The 15,701-nt window shown below is 39.4% G+C and overlaps 1 pseudogene; it reads left to right on the plus strand.

Annotated features, from left to right (window-relative positions):
• Window positions 1-11,384: 11,384 nt before the first annotated feature.
• On the plus strand, window positions 11,385-15,045 carry LOC112220633 (annotated as a pseudogene).
• The last annotated feature ends 656 nt before the right edge of the window (window positions 15,046-15,701 follow it).

Below are 15,701 nucleotides of genomic sequence, written 5' to 3' on the forward strand. Positions count from 1 at the left end.
GGAACATTCCGGTTTTTAATTCCAGATTTATATGCTGTTTCCACTGCTGTATACACTTTAATTACATTAGGAAAGATGAAGGAATGTACTGTTTGTTAGCAGGAATGTTTAGAATAGAAAGCTTCTGCTACTGATCCATTTTGTTACTCTAAAAGTGTTAATGAAGCTTGCAGGGCAGGCTACAGGAATCCTATGTGTTATCCAGGCTGGTCACAATACACTGGTCACTGAAAGTTAAGTTATCTACTTTCTCACGTTTAGCCTAACCTTTAAAAACAAGGCTGTTATGCACAGATTTAAGGAAAAAGTATCAGGATGAAGAGTTGAAATGTTTGGAAAAATATGCATCTTTGGTTAAATAAAACTTCCAGTGACACCAGCTAGTCTTTCCTTACAAATAGGAGGAATTGATCGTTTGTGTGTGTTAAGCTACTACAATGTGCCAATACAATACATTATTCATTAAGGTTTATTATGAATCCTGTCTCTAAACCCCGAAATCCTGCCAAATTATGTTTGCGTTGTTAATGTGGACTGACTGGGTCTTGTGTTCAATGTGGAGGGGAAAAGTATATGCACTGATATTTTCTATCAAATATAGATTTTTGTAATCTAAATGTATTTTTATTATTAACCAAGCATAAGAAGTGAATAAATGAATAAAGATCTATATATTTATAAATTACTTCTAGTCCACTCCTAATTTTTTCTGAAGATGCTAACATTGTTTAATATATTAACCCTCTGCTTTTTTTAGGACATGATCCTCTTTAATCTGAAGTGCTGACACCATAGGTAATCAGCACCATTTTGAACACATATCAGCAGAAAAAAAATATTTGTTGCACAACTTGTCTGTGGCTGGGAATGTGGAGATGGGTGAGACGTGTATCCACTGTATGTGTGTGTCATCAGAAGGCTACACTCCACTGGTCCTGCTCCTTAACCAGCGAGACACGCTTCCTGAGCGGGGCAAGGTGTCGGCAGCCTGTCTGTCAACGGGACAATGCCCCTCGGAGCAGGAAAGGAAGGGGCCCTTAATCATCCTGGTCACGACCGGAGGACGCCACCCCGCAGTGAGCTTCCTATGGGGCCACACTGCCCCCCGACCCATGTTACTGGCACAGGGTTTGCCCACTGGGAACGCCACACGGAACAGGTTGGGCTCTCCAATGTCTCCGCTCATCACTCTGGTTTACACTGATTTACGGTATTTAAAGCTAGGTGAACGTGAATATTTACCACAACACTCACTGTCCTCCTTCTATACGAGACCAAACCAGTGAATTATTGAAACCTCAAGCCACGCAGGTCAGCTCCGATGTAAACTGATTCCAGAATATGGAATGTAAATAAACATGGGAAGCATGCTAGAGATGAGGAACCATCATTCTTTGGCTACAAACACAACAAGGCGTGCTTCTTTACTCACACAACTAGTAGTTTTCCACACACAGACACAAGCAGGAAAACCTCACTGGCCCTTTATTCAGGGGCTGGTCACTAGACAGACTCCTCTCTTGGGAGCACTAAGCAGTCATAACTTCTGAATAAGGTCGAATAAGAATCTCCAAAGACAATTGGCATTACAAAAACTACATTGGACACCAATAATGTGCAGAGTATTGATCAAATATGATCATGACATATACTATAGAGTATGAATATTGAAGCTGTATTCTCTTAAGATGCATCTGTAAATCCTGGATGACATTATAATATAGGCTGAATTCAATGCAACAACAACACTGCAATAAATGAACTACAGTGCCTTCAGAAGGTATTCACCACCCTGGACTTTATCCACATTTTGTTGTGTTACAGCCTGAATTAAAAATATGTTTTGGCCTACACGTAAAACCCCATAATGTCAGTGGAGTTTTTTGTTATCAATAAAAAATGGAAAGCTGAAATGTCTTGAGTAAATAAGTATTCAACCCCTTTGTTATAGCAAGCCTAAATAAGTTCAGGAGTAAAAATGTCCTTAACAAGTCACATAATAAGTTGCATGGACTCACTCTGTGTGCAATAATAATATTTGACATGATTTTAGAACAACTACCTCATCTCTGCACCCCACACATACAATTATCTTTAAAGTCCCTTGGTTGATCAGTGAATTTCAAACACAAATTCAACCGCAAAGACCAGCAAGGCTTTCCAATGCCTCGCAAAGAAGGGCACCTATTGGTAGATGGGTGAACATTTTAAAAAGCAGACATTGAATATCCCTTTGAGCATGCTAAAGTTATTAATTACACTTTGGATGGTGTATCATTACACCCAACCTTCCTAACTCAGTTGCCGGAGAGAAAGAAAAGCTCTCAGGGATTTCACCATGAGGCCAATTGTGACTTTAAAACAGTTACAGAGTTTAATGGCAGTGATAGGAGAAAACTGAGGATGGATCAACAACATTGTTGTTACTCCACAATACTAACTTAATTGACAGAGTGAAAAGAAGGAAGCCTGTACAGAATAACAATATTCCCAAAACATGCATCCTGTTTGCAGCAAGGCAGTAAAGTAATACTGCAAAAAAAATACCACTCCATATTTTCAAGAAAAGTGGTAGCTGCATCATGTTATGGTTAAGCTTGTAATCGTTAAGCACTGTGGAGTTTTTCAGGATAAAAAGAAACACACAGGCAAAATCCTAGAGGAAAACCTGGTTGTCTGCTTTACACCAGACAATTGGAGATTAATTCACCTTTCAGCAGGACAATAATTTCAAACACAAGGCCAAATCTACAATGGAGTTTCTTACCGAGACAACGTTGAATGTTCCTGAGTGGCATAATTACAGTTTTGACTTAAATTGGCTTGAACATCTATGGCTGTCTAGCAATGATCAACAATCAACTTGACAGAGCTTGAATTATTTTTTTGAATGGGCAGATATTATACAATACAGGTGTGGAAAGCTTTTAGAGTCTTACCCAGAAAGACTCACAGCTGTAATCGCTGCCAAAGGTGATTCTAACAGGTATTAACTCAGGGGGTTGAATACTTATCTAATCAAGTTATATTAGTGTTTTATTTTTCATAAATTGTTTACAAACGTTAACATTTGTCTTCCACTTTGACATTACAGAGTATTTCGTGTACGTTGTTGACAATTAAATCCGTTTGAATCCCAGTTTGTAACGCAACACAATGTGGAAAAGGTCATGTGGTGTGAATACTTTCTGAAGGCACTGTATAATGCAATGAGTGGATGGATCTGGAAGAAATATGTCATATCCGGAATCCAGAACTGCTTTGCCATTCAAGACAGAAACCAAATAAACCAAAGAAATGGAGTGGTGCTGGTCTTTCATAACAGAGCCTCTCAAATGAAAACATCCATCGTGAACGTACAATGAAAAAGTGGTGTTGCCCCTCAAACAGCTTTACTCAAGGTCATGTTGTTTGCCTGGTAATCTGAAATATGACTAATGAAACAGCTAGACAGATATGACACAAAAAAAACATCAATCTGCCATGTGAAGTACCCAGGGCAGGATATGAGGAATGTGATGAAACATCATTAATACAATGCGTTGACTGTAACTTACCCTACTATAACCAAAGCAAAACGAGCGTATCCCCTCTGATGAGTCAGAGTTTGTGTGCTGCCCAAGGTAACAACGGCCTCTGCAACAACACCAAAACGGACCTGGTTGAAAAAAAACAACATCCCGTTTGCATCTAATTAAAGGGCGTCACCTATTGAGCTCTGTTTTCATTTCTTTCCTTTGGAAAATGGTATTTACGAAAAAACCTCCCTCCCCAGCGTTCCCACTTCCACAGCTCCTTCCCAAGACAAACACAGCACCCCATAGCAGAATGCTCCATTAATCACTATAACAGAGGTGACACACTGAGGGCCTTCTTGAAACCATGCCAAAACACATTCCGTTAATCAGGGGGAAAACAGCACAGATTGAACTCCTATCGTGTGCAGATTTGAAGCCATCCGCCACACAATAATGCCCAATAACAACAACACAGGTTACCCCCAAGCCCACTACTATACAATGCGATTTCCAGACCCCCTGCTCCAAGAAGGTGGACTGTAGGCCACGTCCAAACCTCCTCTCAACTAGAAGCAGAACAATGGGCCGGATGCTGTTTCCACAGTCAGACTAGCTGGAGCTTCACCCCACCTTTAAACAGCAAGGAAGTATCACAGACCAAGTCAACAACAAGTGCATCGAAATAAATAAAGACTACCCCCGAAAATGGACTTGTGAACTCCAGGGGTGTGGAACAGAAGGTGTACTAGGGTGAGAAAGAAACACTGTGTATAAAGACCATCAGAGTTCCAACAAACATTAGCAGGTTCCTCTCCCAGCTGTGACAAACGTTTGGAGGTTAATTAAAGGGAACCTACATGAATTCGCTTTTTATATTATACTGAAACTCCTGAAATACATTTAGACTGCAGAGAAAATGCATTGCATCTGCAAGACTGTTTCAAGGCAGAATGAGATCTAAAAATAAAAGCCCTCCCTCCCCTTTATCATCTGATTCAGACCACAGAATCTCCAAAACACAGTAATACTATAACTGCATTGTCTTAAACAGACCTCCCCTGTTGCCTGACATGAAAGAGAATGGCCTGCAAATCAATGCAAGGCTAAACAAGGGATGGGATTACACATGAATTAATTCATGAATGAATGAATACAAGACCGCTGCAAGTGCTGGCACTGTTGCATTAGACCCAGACGAGTTGAGACTAAACCAATCTCTGAGTTCACTACCACAGATCTGAGGACGGCCTCTTGGTTCTGACAGGCAACAGGAAGTAGTGATGTCCCAGCAGACGCAGCCAGCGGGGTCCGGGAAACCAGGATTAGTGCCGCAGCCTGCCATAAACATGTGTTTGTGCTCATAAATAGCCACGCCGTTTCTCTGAATTGATTATGGCAAAGTGGTCTCTGCATTTTTCCCATGCCTCTCTGATGGTTTCAGCACTGTGTTCTTTCTGTGTTCTCTGACCCCTTCCGATTCAGTCGTAACACGGGTGAGCTGGTTTCACTGAGGTTTTCATTTGAATGACAGGGATATATATGCAAACAATTCTCTCTTGACATAATGGTTGGTATACTTCGTCTGATACATTTTCGGTGAGGACTAGGATGTTTTTGACAGATCGTGGAGCAACTCCATCATGTACAAGTCCAGTTCAGTCAGTCTGTAATATTTCTGAAAACTGTTTCCCCCAATGGCATGCCTGTCAGATACAAATTAAGACTGACACAGGCATTCCATTGTTCCACTCATCTGTTTTTCCAAATCTTTCTTTAAAATCCTAATTGCACTAGAAATACCATAACACCCCCTGGTGGCTCTCCTGGGAGCGATTCCAGAGGGCATAGAGGGAAGGGGTCAAAACTAGATTTTGCAGATTTCGCTCACAGCCACCATTAAAATCTATTGCCCATAAATTAGTTAAAACCCAAGCCCCCAACAAATAACTCCAGGCTGCAAAAGGTTTGGGAACTGAATGAGATGGAAGAAATAACACATTCACTTAGATTACAAAGACCTACATTTATTAAAAGATGGAGCCCAGTAATGAGACTATTAATGGCATGAAATTAACCCGCCCCCCCACTCTTTTTGTTTATAATAAGGATTATGTCTGGCTTAAATTATTTCTGTTATGTTAATGCATCACCTTATATATTGAACTGCAACAATTGGTGTTAATATTTGCCTGTTTTTAAATGTAAAAAATGACCACCCTAATTGAACTATGTCCATCTCATCCCTCTAATGCACAACACATGAATGGAAAGGAACCAAAATATAATGGAATCTTTGTTTACATTTTTTTCAAGAGCATTTAGTCTTGAAAGGAGCATGTTCTACCAATACATTTATACAACACATTACATCCAAATTGATTGGTCACATACACATATTTAGCAGATGTTATTGCAGGTGTAGCGTATCACATTCTATCCAGAGCAACAATGGCCTCTAGTATTTAGACACAGCTATTTAATGGAATTCAATACTTTGTCAGTAGCTTGTTGTACTTGATGACTACAGCCTGTGAATAAGTTGTTTCTCTCACTTAAAATAGTGTACAGTGAGTTTAATCACTCTATGACTAGGACAGGAGTTAATGGAAGTGCAGCTGTTGATACACACACACACAGTAAGTACATTGTGCTCTTCAACTTGAAGCTTCCTGCACACGTTTCCTCTCTAAAAATCCTTTAGTTCTTAAAAAAAAAGGCATCTCCTGTCCTGTAGACACACAAAATGTTCACTGTAAATCTTATGATAACACACTGGGCTGTTTCGACAAGCTAGCAAAACACCCGTTTCTGTTATCCCCTGACCAAAATGATTGAAATACTTTAACCTGAGTTGGGCTTCAACAAGCATCCTGTTTGAACTTGAGAGTGGATGTGAAGACGTTACATCCCATCAACAAACTGAGAACCACTGTTTCTTGCTCTGTCCGCGTCATATGGGTCAGTCAGAGCGGAATCTGTAGAATTTAAAAGTCACAAGGTCATGTTTTAGCACTTATCCTGCAGTGAAGTCCTGGGGTCCATCTCAACAACATCTGGACTTATGCAACCAACTAAAAACTGGTACTTCTCCAACCTCATGTCACCGCCTTTAGAATCATTTCTTGTCAATATTGTGACGGTTGGAGATATGGAAGCAGAAACATACTGTAATATGACTCTATTGGACCTGTGGAATAATTATTTTGAGACCACATGACTATATATTTTGTGTTTAATTGCCATAGTGATTTTGAGTTTACAAAGAGAGAATAATCAAATGTGCAAAGAGGGGTTCACACTGTCGTCAGCAGAGGGCAGTCACTGACAAGAAGAGACGCAGTCACAGGGAGCAGCACAAACTACACTGTGCAGAAAATAACAATAACGAGGCTATATACAAGGAGTACCAGTACCGAGTCAATATGCAAGAGGTACAAGATAGTTGAGGTAATGTAGGTAATACAGTATGTACATGTAGGTAGGGGTTAAAGTGCCTAGGCAATCAGGATATACAATAAACAGAGTAGCAGCAGCGTATGTGAAGAGTGTGAAAGTGTGTCTATGTGTGAGTGTGTGTGGATTTCAATTAACAGGTGTGCCTTGTTAAAAGTTAATTTGTGGAATTTCTTTCCTTCTTAATGCGTTTGAGCCAATCAATTGTTTTGTGACAAGGTAGGGTTGGTATACAGAAGATAGCCCTATTTGATAAAAGACCAAGTCCATATTTTGGCAAGAACAGCTCAAATAAGCTAAGAGAAACGACAATCCATCATTACCTTAAGACATGAAGGTCAATGCGGAAAATTTCAAGAACTTTGAAAGTTTCTTCAAGTGCAGTTGCAAAAACCATCAAGGGCTATGATGAAACAGCCCTCATGAGGACCGCCACAGGAAAGGCAGACCCAGAGTTACCTCTGCTGCAGGGAATAAGTTCATTAGAGTTACCAGCCTCAGAAATTACAGCTCAAATAAATGCTTCACAGAGTTCACATCTCAACATCAACTGTTCAGAGGAGACTGCGTGAATCAGGCTTTCATGGTCGAATTGTTGCAAAGAAACCACTACTAAAGGACACCAATAAGAAGAAAACACTTGCTTGGGACAAGAAACACGAGCAATGGATATTAGACCGGTGGAAATCTGTCCTTTGGTCTGATGAATCCAAATGTGTCATTTCTGGTTCCAACTGCCGTGTCTTTGTGAGATGCAGAGTAGATGAACTGATGTCTGCATGTGTGGTTTCCACCGTGAAGCATGGAGGAGGAGGTGTGATGGTGTGGGGGGGGCTTTGCTGGTGACACCGTCTGTTATTTATTTAGAATTCAAGGCACACTTAATCAGCATGGCTACCACAGCATTCTGAAGCGATAGCCCATCCCATCTGGTTTGTGCTTAGTGGGACTATCAAAAGGACAATGACTATTGTTTTTCAAAAGGACAATGACCCAACACACCTCCAGGCTGTGTAAGGGCTATTTGATCAAGAAGGAGAGTGCTGCATCCGATGACCTGGCCTCCACAATCACCCAACCTCAACCCAATTGAGATGGTTTGGGATGAGTTAGACTGCAGAGTGAAGGAAAAGCAGCCAACAAGTGCTCAGCATATGTGGGAACTCCTTCAAGACCGTTGGTAAAGTATTCCAGGTGACTACCTCATGAAGTTGGTTAAGATACTGTATATATATATTTTTTTAACTAGACAAGTCAATTTAAGAGCAAATTACTATTTACAATGACAGCCTACACCATCCAAACCTGGGCCAATTGTGAGTCACTCTATGGGACAACCAATCACATCCAGTTGTAATACAGCCTGGATTTGAACCAGGGTATCTGTAATGACACCTCTACCACTGAGATGCAGTGCCTTAGACTGCTGTGCAACTCGGGAGCCCTGTGAAGTGGTCATCAAGGCAATGGGTGGCTACTTTGAAGAATCAAAATCTAAAATCTATTTTGATTTGTTTAACACTTTTTTGGTTACTACATGATTCCATATGTGTTATTTCATAGTTTTGATGTCTTAACTATTATTCTACAATGTAGAAAATAGTAAAAGTAAAGAAAACCCTTGAATGAGTAGGTGTGTCCAAACTTTTGACTGGCACTGTATGTGTATAGTGTGGTATGTCAATAAACATCACTGTATACATATTATATTTACATGTATTTATTACTAAACTCCTTACATAAACGTGCAATCCAGTTGCCCAATAATATAGAAGTAACTTTGACACCTCCTTTAATTACATATTGTACAAACCTATACAGAGGGACATCAGCTGATGATGTGGTTTCAGTAGGAAACAATATATATACATAGATTTATTTAATGAAGATTCTCTTTGCTATTCTGCACTGTAATAACTTGTACACCATATAGGCCAACTGTAAAGCAATTCAGCTTGCATTGTAATTAATATACACTCAGCACAGAACTGTACTATATGGAGCACAGTATCACATTCCCTGGTAGATGGTGCCCTCTTGAGGGGACTACATGGCCGTTGTTAGGTCTGGATTTAACCTCTGGTTGGCCACTAATGGGAGTTCTGTATCCATCCACAAGGAAGCAGTGGCTTTCAATTTTCTCAGCTCAAATATCCTCCACCAGAGCCTGGGGAAATAAGTCATTTCTTGGTTACAGTCAGTCAAGGCACCTGACTTGTATCAGAGTTTTTTGCCTGTTTAGTGTATGGTCAATGAGATTCAGAAGCCATTCTTCACTTTGAAATATGAAATAAAATGTCTGTAAATGCAGTAGACACAAATGGACAGATGTCTCTATGTGTAGCACATGCCTCTGATTTTTTTTCTTCACATAAACCAAACATTTGCATTACAAGGCACTGGCATGGTCAGGGCTTCTTGAGCACCTCTCCCACCCACCCGAAAAAGAAAGCATGTTTCTGGTTTAATATTTGTTTCCATACCTTTAACACAAACAAAAGCAAGCTGGAGGGCAATCTTTATCTACTTTGGGTTTATTTGATGCTAGATGACTCCAACTGTCTGTTGTGAAAAAATTATCATCAGTCATATATAAAAACATAAAATGCTTTAAAATAAATAAATAGGCCTATGTGTAGGCCTACTAAAGTACATGTGTTATTAGTATTGTTGTTATTAGTATTAGTATTGTAGTGTTGTTGTACTTTTGTACTTCGATTCGTTTGGATTGTTTTATGATAGATATTGCAATTAATTCGAGACTTTTTATGCAATCTCTTATGTAAAATAGGGACGGATAACAACTAAGATCATGCCTAACATATTGGCACGCACGGGCGCGAGACCACGTTGTCGTTAGTGGGTGTCATAGGTTAAACCGGAATTAGCTGTGAAGTGCGACCTTGAAGTGTCGAAGTGCGAACTAAAAGGAATGTGAAAAGTTCGCCTTGCTACAGGAGAAAGTCTCATCATACTTTGTACCTATTTTGCAAGTGAATATCTTTAACAAATACGATCAGCTTCCGAAGGCGTGAAACGTGTCTGTGGACATAGGAGACGTTGCCTTCCCATATTAACAGGTTTAGCCCTAAAGACATTATTCAACCAAAGGAGAGGAGAGTGTGACGGTTGTGTTGGACCATCACCTGCACTGTAAATGAGGGTTCCCCAACTGGCGGCCCATGTGCGGTTTTATTTGGCCCACCAAGTTTTTAGAGCATAAAAAAATATGTATGTTTTTATTATTTTGGGGAATTTTCCTTTTTGGACTCTAAAAACACCAGGAGATCTGCTCCAAGTTATTTTAATTTTGGAAATCTGTTTCCAAGTATTCCCATGCATAATGAGAGAGATATGTGATCATATACAAACGTAAGCTAGGTTTGAAATTATTATGTTTTAGTCAATTATTATATCTGTTTGGGCTTCTTGTGGGCAATTTGCAGTCTACAAATGATTTGTAATTATGTTCTGCCCCCCTAACCATCTGGCCTGCGGCTGAATCTAGTTGTTGATCCCTGCTGTAAATGTTTAATGGTATTTTTTATTATTTATTATTCTCTGACACAAAACAGAATGACAACAACACAATCAAGAAGTTGACAGCTACAATTGCACGTTATATAATTGAAAGCCTACAAATAGCCTAGCTTATTATAGCACAGTAACAGTCCTGCATTAACATAAGGCCAATGCTGTCACATCTTTATTTCTAGTAAGGAATAATGTATGCAACTTAATAGGCCTAAATAAAAAATATTGTTGAACATTTTTATTTATTCGTTATTTTAACAGGTAAGTTGACTGAGAACACGTTCTCATTTGCAGCAACGACCTGGGGAACAGTTCCAGGGAGAGGATGAATGAGCCAATTGTAAATTGGAGATTATTAGGTGACCGTGATGGTTTGAGGGCCAGATTGGGAATTTAGCCAGGACACCGGGGTTAACACACATACTCTTACAATAAGTGCCATGGGATCTTTAATGACCTCAGAGAGACAGGACACCCGTTTAACATCCCATCCAAAAGACAGCACTCTACACAGGGCAGTGTCCCCAATCATTGGATTGTGGAATTGGGATATTTGTTTTAGACGAGAGGAAAGAGTGCCTCCTACTGGCCCTCCAACAGCATCTGGTCTCCCATCCAGGAACTGACCAGGACCAACCCTGCTTAGTTTCAGAAGCAAGCCAGCAGCGGTATGCAGGGTGGCATGCTGCTGGCACAAAATAGAAAATATATAGCAAGCACACTTAAATTAGGACACTTCAATTGGCCTGAGAGATATGTATAAGTCATAACGTGTTCAGGAGCATATCCATTTAAGCATATTGTTTGTTGGAGAAATTGCAATTCACTTTTGCAATAAATTTGATTATTGGCGCCAAGATTTCAGATTTGGGAGTGGAGTTTGCTCTTTTTTGGGGTGATGCGTAAAACAGGCGCTAGAGGACAGTGGGTTCGCCAGCATAATCGACTCGTCATTTGAATGCAAATTGTCGGGGTTTGAAGACTCTTCTGACGTCAGGAAGGAAGACCTTAGTATACCTTTGCCACCACCACCTTGACAACAGAGCCACATCCTGTGAGACAGTATCACGTCAGGAACTACTTCGCATTTAATTTGCACCATTGGACTATACGCAACATAACCACAGCAAGAGGATTGTTATTTGATTTCTTTTGACGCAGTTGCAGGGCAACTATGTACACTTGAAAGTCACTTTTGTCCCTTGTTTTCAAATCATGCATGTGGGATACCTTTTGGATAAAGAAGGCAGCATGTATCACCAAGGACCTGCAAGACGATCGGGCATCAACATCCCACCACAGAACTTTGTTCCCACGCCACAATATTCCGACTTTACTGGATACCATCATGTGCCAAACATGGATACGCACGCACAGTCTTCGGGGGCTTGGGGAGCTCCTTATGGCGCACCGAGAGAGGACTGGGGCGCCTATAGTCTGGGTCCTCCTAACACTATTCCTACGCCCATGAACAACTCATCGCCGGGACAAGTTTCCTATTGCTCACCTGAATACAATCCCATGCACGCGCCAGGGTCAGCAGTATTGCAACCACCTCCAGATAATATTTCTGTTGCTCAACTTTCCCCGGATAGAGAAAGGCGCAATTCTTCTTACCAGTGGATGAACAAAACGGTACAATCATCTTCCACGGGTGAGTAAGGTCACAAGCTTGAGCCAAGAAATGCATGCCACTATTAAAATCATTCGTGCACATCATCAACTCATGGCAAACCACATGTTTATATTTTGCTAAGAATCGGAATTGTTGTGTTTTTCTCCGTGTGCTGTGAAAACTGCTGGTGTTGGCTCATAAAAGTTGTGCAAGTGCAACAGGTACTATTTAGAAAATTGATACAATATAAAAAATTATTGCATACTTTAAGTGATAAATCTCACCGTAAAAACGAATAACCTCATGCGTAATGGGTGCATTGTGGTAACATTGTGGAGAGATTCGTAACGAATAAAAGGAAGCACTAACATGACATTATCTAATCATGATTTAAATTAGATGTCACCAAAATCACACAGTCGCATGTAACATTTTTGTATTGGACACATTTTGAATACTGTAAAATGCAACTTCAAGGCATTAAATTGTAAATCACAACAGACTCAAAAGCGAAAGGAGGAAAATGATAGGCTCTAGATCGAATTTGTCAAATGCATTATTGACAACGCAACTATAGGCCTACAATAGCGATAATAGTCTGATAAACTATGATATTAATTAAAACGTTAACATCTTAGTTATTTTCTGATACAGGCTTTTAGCCTTGTGGAGGAAACGGTGAAGGTGTCAAGATCTGAAACGGCGCCAGGCGCACTTGTAATGCTAATTTCTCGACTCCCGTAAACTAGATGTGAGGTCTACTTTTCCTGCTACATTGTCTCGGGTTTTGAGGTTATCCGTCATATTCAGGCTTCGGTCTCTTTTAACACCTCATTTTACTTTGATATGCACCAAAGTGTATTCCTCGGCTCCCATTCTTCGAGTTCTATTGCCGGAAAGGGTGACGTTTTTCACAGCAAATAAAGAAAGGTCTTTGACGAATATAAACAAAGCTCTATAACTTGGCAATAAAGCTAAGCATCTCTTAATTCGCTAGAAATTAAACATGTAGAAAATAGAATTCGTTTACTTTAGGCCTATATTTATAAATTAGACTAAGTAATAGTAACATAAGCCTAAATTAACTCGTATATTTCGTTTTATAGCTTATTAATGAACTTGGTTATAAAACGAACCACTGTAAAATCCTGAAATTCTTTTAGCCTAGATGTCTTATTCTGTATTTGTATTATTAGGCTAGCTTATCAAACGTGCTGTCAAGTGTTTCATTCTAGGAGGCTATCCCGGGTCTTGTCAAACGTGTCAAGCATGACCTATAGCTATAACTATTAATATCAACATGTTTCAATGTTGTTCAAAACGACTAATAATATTGTCTACCTGATAAAAGTGTATGTGGTTATGATATATTGATCAACAAAAGCAACCTGATCCAAGCTAGAGAAATGTCTGAGATAGTATTGCCTTGTTAGTCCTTTGTGTTGTCGTGTGTTGCCTCTTAACACTTCAATGGAGTTTAGGTAATATCTCTGAGACTCTTTGTTCTGCAGTTTGTTCAAAAAGTGAGATCAAAAGATCAGTGGCTCAATTTGCATATCTACCAACAAAGCAACACAATCTAGATTAACATGATAGCCACCACTTCAGTTGATAGAGCCTAAAGATGCTACATACACATTTTGAGATGTGTTAGATAAACGAATCGTAAAGTTTAATAGGCATTGATAATTAACCTGTTGATTGTCCTATTTCTCTAGTATTAAACCTACTTGCTATAAATACCTCAAATTACTGCTATAAAAGTGAATTTAAAACAAGAATGAACTTCAGAGTTTAAATAGCCTATTGCTCCATTATATATTATATATTGAAGTATTCGATGTTCATTGTGACTAGCCTATTTAAAAATTAGGCCTACGGAGCATATTGAATTCTCATAACTTCTCATAATTTCAGGCAAAACAAGAACGAAGGAGAAATACAGAGTGGTTTACACCGACCACCAGAGACTGGAGCTGGAGAAGGAGTTCCATTTTAATCGTTACATCACGATCAGAAGAAAGTCGGAACTTGCGGGGAACCTTGGCCTTTCAGAACGACAGGTAGGTCAATACCAATTCATGATAGAGCATTATGGCCCTAGGCTTGTTAAATCAAATGATGAATCAAATATCAAACGAAATACCAATTTTGACACATTTTTCTTTTACATTTACAGGTGAAGATCTGGTTTCAAAATCGCCGAGCCAAGGAAAGGAAATTAATCAAAAAGAAAATGGGATCTGATGGCAGCGGAGGATCAGTGCACAGTGACCCGGGATCAGTGAGTCCTCTTCCGGTACCAGGCTCACTCAGTCCGTCGGATATTCACGGCTCTCTCTACCCACCCCCCGGAATGAACACCTTGGCATCTATTAGGAACATACAGCAAGTTACTGTCACTCAGTAGAATCGAATTTGGACCATCCAACATAACTGAGCACTCCGACACGCTGAAAGGACAGTTCCGCAAGACTTGGCTCCCAATGGATTACTCAGACGTCCTGAAGCACATGTTGTGGATTACGAGAAGTCGAGAAACAAGATGATTTATAATTGCAACGAAATGCTGGAGGCTCTTCAAATATACTTTTTTATAGAATAGTTCTAATAATAAAATAAAAACATACAAAAAATAAATGTATGGTTCAGAAATGTAATGCTTAACATGTTTGTTTGTGTCTGAGTTATTGAGATAGGCAATATCATTTTCTCTATGTGATAAGGTGTATACGTTTGTTAATAAAATGAGAAATCACGTAGGCATTACATTTTATTTGAAGTTTAACTGGACAGAAAAGGCATATTTTTAATTTGGAGTTTCTGTTTGACAAACTTTTAGCATTTTCTGCTCCAATTTGATTGCAAAGCACACTTCCTTAATACAGTGAAGTGAGGCAGGTTTTAAGAGTGATACGGGTAGAACGTTTGTCTGATGGCCACGTTCAAAATGAAAATAAAATGTGTTTTTTTGCAATAACGTTATATCGTTTTCTACTTATTTCATTGACTGGAAACGTACAGCGTACTACTGCATAATAACAGGAATGTGAGTGTGCATAGGCTTACTGTTTTCTAAAACACTTTATTGTTGATGTATATATTTGATATTTCAAAACCATACAAATGATTTATCAAGGGCTTCATTCATTAGGCTATTGCAGTTAACATGCTCTTAAATTGTTTATCGCCCTTCTGTTTCTTTTCCAAACTATAAGGATGGGATTAAAGTTAATTCTGACCACCCAGCATGTGTCAAAGGCAATATTTGATTGGTGATGTGCATGTAAAATATATATATATATATATTTTAAATCTCTCTCAATTAAAAAAGACCTAGACCTATAGCCCTTCTCATGTGAATAATGGCACATCGTTTTGGAGTTGTTATTTTTAGATTGCACCAAAAATGTTGCTATTGGCCAAAGCAACACAGCTACGCAGTCACTTTTTGTAACGGAATTCTATATAGTGTCAAGTTGTAGACTTTGTAGTCTAGGACTAGGCCTACTTATGCTTGTCCACAAACTGTCAAACTGTCTTCTCAATTCATGTTGACCTTTGAGCCATTAATATGGGGA

This window comes from Oncorhynchus tshawytscha, linkage group LG21, assembly GCF_018296145.1.
Source record: "Oncorhynchus tshawytscha isolate Ot180627B linkage group LG21, Otsh_v2.0, whole genome shotgun sequence".
Classification (NCBI taxonomy): domain Eukaryota; kingdom Metazoa; phylum Chordata; class Actinopteri; order Salmoniformes; family Salmonidae; genus Oncorhynchus; species Oncorhynchus tshawytscha.